The sequence below is a fragment of the Rattus norvegicus genome, chromosome 14 (genome assembly GCF_021556685.1).
Source record: "Rattus norvegicus strain SHRSP/BbbUtx chromosome 14, alternate assembly SHRSP_T2T, whole genome shotgun sequence".
In the NCBI taxonomy this organism is placed as follows: Eukaryota; Metazoa; Chordata; class Mammalia; order Rodentia; family Muridae; genus Rattus; species Rattus norvegicus.
The window spans coordinates 2,927,252-2,934,870 of NC_141547.1; the positions used below are offsets into that span (position 1 = coordinate 2,927,252).

At 46.6% G+C, this 7,619-nt stretch overlaps 1 pseudogene; it reads left to right on the top strand.

The window, feature by feature from the left end:
- The first annotated feature begins 224 nt into the window (after positions 1-224).
- LOC108352843 (glyceraldehyde-3-phosphate dehydrogenase pseudogene) lies at positions 225-1,304 on the top strand (annotated as a pseudogene).
- Positions 1,305-7,619: the final 6,315 nt, after the last annotated feature.

Here is a 7,619-nt window from a genome sequence, read left to right on the forward strand (position 1 = left end):
GACGCAATATAAAATCACCAGGGAAGGGAATCTCAGTGAGGTATTATCTAGGTGAAGTTGTTCTGTAGACATGTAAGATATTGAGTTGGTTATGTTAATTGATGGGGGAGACCCTAACCTAATAGTGGGTGGCATGTTCCCTGGGTTGGATTTCAAAGTGCATGTTAAAAATGAGAAAGAGGGCTCTCTGCTCCTCCCTGTTCCAGAGACAGCCACATATTCTTGTGCAGTGCCAGCCTCGTCCATTAGACATGACAATAAAGATTGGAGTGAATGGATTTAGCCGTATTGGACGCCTAGTAACCAGGGCTGCCTTCTTATCTGGCAAAGTAGAGGTTACAGCCACCAACGACCCCTTCATTGACCTCAACTACATGGTCTACATGTTCCAGTACGACTCTACCCGTGGCAAGTTCAACAGCACAGTCAAGGCTGAGAATGGGAAGCTTGTCATCAACGGGAAGCCCATCGCCATCTTCCAGGAGCGAGATCCCGCTTACATCAAATGGGGTGACGCTGGCGCTGAGTATGTCGTGGAGTCTACTGGCGTCTTCACCACCATGGAGAAGGCTGGGGCTCACCTGAAGGGTGGGGCAAAAGAGTCATCATCTCTGCCCCTTCAGCCGATGCCCCCATGTTTGTGATGGGTGTGAACCACGAGAAATATGACAACTCCCTCAAGATTGTCAGCAATGCATCCTGCACCACCAACTGCTTAGCCCCCCTGGCCAAGGTCATCAACTTTGGCATCGGGGAAGGGCTCATGACTTCAGTCCATGCCATCACTGCCACTCAGAAGACTGTGGATGGCCCTTCTGGAAAAGCTGTGGCGTGATGGCCGTGGGGCAGCCCAGAACATCATCCCTGCATCCACTGGTGCTGCCAAGGCTGTGGGCAAGGTCATCCCAGAGCTGAATGGGAAGCTCACTGGCATGGCCTTCCGTGTTCCTACCCCCAATGTATCCATTGTGGATCTGACAAACCTGGACAAACCTGCCAAGTATGATGACATCAAGAAGGTGGTGAAGCAGGCGTCTGAGGGCCCACTAAAGGGCATCCTGGGCTACACTGAGGACCAGGTTGTCTCCTGCGACTTCAGCAACTCCCACTCTTCCACCTTTGATGCTGGGGATGGCATTGCTCTCAATGACCAGTTTGTAAAGCTCATTTCCTGGTATGACAATGAATATGGCTACAGCAACAGGGTGGTGGACCTCATTGTCTACATGGCCTCCAAGGAGTAAGAAACCCTGGACCACCCACCCCAGCCCAGCAAGGATACTGAGAGCAAAAGAGAGACCCTCAGTTGCTGAGGAGTCCCCATCCCAACTCAGCCCCCAACACTGAGCATCTCCCTCAGTTTCTATCCCAGACCCCATAATAACAGGAGGGGCCTAGGGAGCCTTACTGTCTCGAATACCATCAATAAACTTCACTGTACTCCCCCAAAAAAGAAAAAGTGAGGGGCTGGAGAGATGGCTCAGCAGTTAAGAGAACTGGTTGTCCTTCCAGAGGATCCCATTCCCCACAAAGCAGTTCACAACTGTCTGTAACGCCAGTTCCAGGGCATCTGACAACCCTCACACAAACATACATGCGGTCAAAACACCGGTGGTCATAAAAATAAAAATAAATAAATCTTTAAAAAATTAAAATAATAATTTAAAAACTGAAGGAGTGAGCTGAGAGCCTGCATCCCTCTTCTCCCTGCCTGTGGCTGTGGATGAGATAAGAATCCACCGCCTCAGGCTCCTGGGATTGTGAACCAAAAATAAACCCTTTCTTCCCTCAGTTGCCTTCTGTCCAGGCTATCTTTTTACAGTGACAGGAAATGAAGACAGTCCCTCAGGGTGGTCACTTTGGGGAAATGTCCTATGGTGATTTGCATGGGGCACTGGACTTGACTGGGGTCATGGGGGGAGGCGGGGAATAAAGGCAGGACAGACACACAATAGAAAAGCTGGAACTGTGTGCTCTGAGGGAGTCATACCAGCAGCCTGGAAACTCAGCTCTTTTATTTTACGCATCTGAATCAAGAAAGAAGAAAGTCGTACACAGCTGAACACGGAGGCAGGTTTAGGTAATCTCAGGTGTCTCTGTGGGGAGCAGCCTCAAGTTGCAGAAATCCAACAGGAGGAATCTGTGGTTGACTCGCTCAACATTCATACTGGGACCAGGGGAAGGCCTTGATCCCTTGACTGAGGCTCTGGGGTCTTTGACACGGCTGTGACCCGTGTCAGCATACACACATTCACTCTGGATCGCATGTGATGCCCACAGAAGGGATTGGTGACTTTACTGGTGACCTCTGGACAAGACCTTCCAGGATAGCAAGACATCAGAGAACACGTGCTATAAGATCGTACTGAGGATAGGGCGTCAGCTCTGCAGACAAGCTCTATTCATATCTGTGTTCCCTGAAGCAGACAAGCCTCACCCCGTCTGAACCCCAAAAGGACTATGTAAAGCAGAACCCAGCCTACAGACATTTCTGTTAGAAATAAACTTCTAATCAGCAGGTTCTTGGGCAAGAAGTTGAGCTAAACAATCAGAAGCAGAGAGTGGCCCAGGTCATCTCTCCTGCTGGGCAACCACCTGATCATCCTGAATAACAAAAGGGAAAGTGGGAAACCAAATGTTTCCCCTTAATCCTGGACCGAGCTCACATGGAAACCTCTAGATTGACCCTTATCCTGCCTTCTTCCGTGATGTGAGGTTTGGGGCACACGGTAGACTGTGATAATAAAGAGCGGAGACACGGTGAGTCGGGACTAATGGTACCCTGTGTGAAGCCCTGTACCTGCAAGTGCTCTAGGAACTCCATTTCTTTGTCTTTATTATGAACCATCCCTAAGGCGAAACCCCTTCCATTTGTATCAAGTCAGCTGTGTCGGCTTGCAGGATATGGTCACCAGCAAGCCAGCCTTTGACTGCTTTCATGCCCTCAGAGGAGACGGTGAGGAGGGCCACTGGACCCTTGTCTGAGATCCTAGCTGCTCCCTCCCACTCTTCCCAGCTACTTGTAGGCAATTCTACCCTGGCTGCACGTGACTTCAGAGTCAAGCATGCAGCTGGAGAAGGTTAAACTGGGAAGTGTTCAAGTACGCAGGCTGGAGAAGGTTAATGGGAGAAGGCCTGTATCCATGTGGCTACAGGGAAGACATCATCCATACTGGGAGAAGAGTTCCCTGCTTTGTATTCTCCAGAGTCCTGCAAATAGCCCTTCGTCCATGCTCTCTGCATAAGCAATGTAAACTCATTGGCTCCCTAGGACGAACTTAGATGGAACTTTGCGGTTAGAGACATATAAGGAGCACAGACATGGTATGTTCCCCTAAGGAAGGAGTTCTCACAACACTAGTCAGGCCTTCACAATAGCAGCCCAGGCAGTACTGGAGAGTTTGTGAAGGGAACAGAAGTCCGAATGGGTCAGTTTATGCTTAGTTCATACGGTGCTGACATGACTATGTACCAGCTAAAACATGGCTGACACCGGACTCTGGGGAACCCAATAGTTAACAGTGATGTAAAGTCATATTGCTACTTTATATGAATATAATGTCAAGGTTAGGGGCGTATGCCTGCTCATTTGTGCATTTGAACTATGTGTGCCTGTGGCCCCTGTGTGTGCAGTGGTCTTAGTGACTGTTCTGCTACTGTGAAGAGGCGCCATGGCCAAGGCAACTCCTTCAAAATAAAGCATTTATTCGGGGGCTTGCTTAGAGCTCTAAAGGATTAGTCCGTGATTGTCATGGTGGGAAGTAGACAGGCATGGCGCTGGAGCGGTGGCTGAGGGATTTACATCCTGATCCAAAGGCAGCAGTGATCCTGCCCTGAAGTGAGCTTTTGAAATTTCAGAGCCCAACCCCAATAACGCCTCCTCCAACAAGGCCATACCTCCCTCCTAATCCTTCCCAAACAGTTTATCAGTTGGGGACCAAGTATTCAAACATGCACCCAAACTCTTTCTCTCTCTCCTTTTCATCCCCTTCCCCTTCCCCTCTCCCTCTTCTTCACCCCCCCTTGGGGAAACCATGTGAAATGTAAGTGTAGGTGTGTATCTGACACTCCTATGGAGGCCTATGAGGGCCATTTTTCACACAAACCACTAAACCAGTGTACTAATGAATAAAATTTCATATCTGCCTGCAACTCCTTAAATTATCTTCAATTCCCTGGGACCACTGGACCCTCTTCCTTAACTGACTATAGTGCTTGGACTTCACAGATTGTTAGAACTGAGAAGTGTCAGTCAGATACATAGCTACAGATTCAAAATCTGCATTTAACATGATTTCCCCAAGTCAGTGAAGGAGAGAGACAGAGACAGAGAATATGTGTGTGTGTGTGTGTGTGTGTGTGTGTGTGTGTGTAGTGTGTAGGCATTTGTGATTTGTGTGATATGTGTGTGGTGTATGTGTTTATGTGATGTGTATGGTATGTGTAGTGTGTGTGATGTGTGATGTGTGTATGTATGTATGGTGTGTACATGTTTGTGTCTTTCTGTGTGTCTCTGTGTGTGATGTGTACGTGTTTATGTCTGTGTGTGTGGTGTGTACATGTTTGCGTGATGTGTGTGGGGTGTGTGGTTTGTGTTTGTGTGGTGTGAGGTGTGTGTGTGTTTGTGGTGTGTACATGTTTGTGTGATATGTGTGGTTTGTGTTTGTATGATGTGTGTGGTGTGTGTATATGAGTGTATGTGTGGTGTTTACTTGTTTGTATGTGTGTGTGGTGTGTGTGGTGTGTGTGGTATGTGTGGTGTGTATGTGTGTGTAGTCTATACCTGTTTGTGTCTCTATGTATGTCTGTGTGTGGTATATATGTGTCTGTGTCTCTATATATGTGTGATGTGTACATGTTTGTGTGATGTGTGTGGTGTGTGTGGTTTGTGTTTGTGTGATGAATGTGTGTTTGTATGATATGTGTGGTGTGTGCGGTATGTATGTATGTGTGTATGTGTGTGGTGTATGTGTGTGGGAGGTGCATGCACACTCATACGGTCACATGTCTGTGGAGAGCAGAGAGCAACTGCAGGTGTCATTCCTCAGGTACCATCTGGGTTGTTTCTTGTTTCCGTTTTCATTTAGCTTAGTCTGCAAGTACAATAGGCTGTCTATCGAGACCCAAGGACCTGGCTCAGCCTCCCCAGAATGGAGGTGGTAACCATGCACCACCAGGCTCATATATGAGTCCAGGCTCTGAGGATCAAATTCTCATTGCCTCCCAATGCATAGTAGTTTGAAAGGAAGCATGGTATAAGTCATTAAGAAAAGCTCAGTAAGATCTTGCACAAATGAACTAGGAGATGGGTTTATACATTCAGGCATGCCCGAGCACCACGGAATGGGGGTTTGCACAGTCTTTATCCTTTGCCAGAAATATAGATTTTGGAGACCCTCCCCAAGATTCGCAAGTAGCATGCTGGGGGTCAAGTTGTGTATTATTCATGTCGATAGGCTTTGCAGGAAATGCTTATGAGAGAAGTTTGGGAAAACCTAACTAAGATGTGGCTCTAAATTAGATTTTATATATTCCCAGGAATGCCTGTTCTCGAAAGCCATCTCGCCTGGGATGTTCACCAGCAGAGCGCTCAGTTAGAGAGCGGGATCTCATTTCTCAGCGTATCTTCGCGTTCGCTTCATACTTACCATACATATTCATGGCGTCCTTACTTGCTTACTTAAATTACCATAAAGAGTGTATAAAACTTTAAAAACCCTAAGAATGCTTGACAGGCTAACCTTCATAAAAATCTAGACACTGGAAATCCAATTATCAGGTGAGTGGGGAAATTTAAACAGCCAAGTATAATTTAAATTACAAATCCAATATCCCTTAATCAGCAAAAACACATCCACAGTTTTTAGAACAAAGCGAACCCAAAAGTAAACAATTACCTCCAAGACAGAGGAAGGCACTTGATAGTCTGTGGGCGCCACGACAGTATCGTTGGGGGCTGGGGATGAGGCTCAGTGATAGAGCTTGCTGGAAGCCTATGTTCCATTTCCAACATCACACACACACACACACACACACACACATCATATATACCTATACCACAACACATACATACACACACTTATACACACATACACACCCCATATACACATATACCACACACATACACACACTTACACACATACAACACACACCCCATATACACATATACCACACACACATACATACACACATACACACACCCCAAATACACATATACCACACACACCCCATATACACATATGCCACACACATATACACACACCCCCATATACCACACCCACTTACACACACACACCCCATATACACATATATCACACACTCACCATATATACCTATACCACACACACCCCATATACACATGTACCACACACACACACCATATACACCTATACCACACGCACCCCATATACACATATACCACACACACATACATACACACACACCATATACACATATACCACACACACATACACACACACCCCATATACACATACACCACACACACATACCATATATACCTATACCACACACCCCCCATATACACATATACCACACACACATACATACACACACTTAGTCACACACACAAACACACACTCCATATACACATATACCACACACACACACACACCATATGCACCACACACAAACATACACACATTTGCACAAACACACCACACACAAACATACACACACTTGTACATACACACCAAACACAACATACACCACACACACACTCACACACACATTGTGTGTGAATATATATTTCGTACAACTCCTGATTTTATTACAAGTCCAACTTTGGAAATAACAACATAAAGGCAATTTATCAGCACCTCTCGGATCCTCAGTGGTGTGTACTGCTGCTTTCTTGTTTGAGTGAGTATTTGGAAACACGGGTGTATGATAATGTAGCTGGTGGGTCCTTGAGTCTATACGTGTCACTAACAATACCCTTTCAACACTGTTTTATCCTCGTAATTTTTATACCCAAATTTGTGGCAAAGGACCTAAGTAACTACCTACCCCTAACTGCTGCATATTCCACTGCACAACTGTACAGGACAATTGCACAGGACAACCTGGCACCCCTGTTCCTCAGCCTGGGACCCTCATCTCATCCCTGACCTCTAAGATCCATTCAAAGCTCGGCTCACTTCTGTTATACCTTCCCGACATGGAACTGTCCAGAGCCTCCTCTGTAGTATACTTTCTAATGGTTCCTACTATGTACTTAGGGGTACTTCCTTGGTGAAGGCAACACCCACATCCCTCTGGGTGTGAGGCTACAGTTTCTCCGGAGCTGTGTTGTTTTCCTGATGCCCTTCCACATCAGTCTCCTTGCCATCAGCACCACACTCCTCTCAGAGGCGCATGCAGATGTGGGGGGCCCAAAACAAAGTGCTTGGGAAATCATCCTAAAGCTGGATGATCTGAAGGAAGTCGTTAGACACGACGTCTACCTTCCCCAAGCATCATGGCGCTGTGCCAAAGATTGCTACACAGAGCTCAGAGGCCCTGAATGCACCTAGCCAGAGAAAGCTCCCTGCTAGTTTGGATACAAGCCCTATAAGAAACTATAAGGTATAAATCCCAAAGCCAGGATTGTGCATGCTATT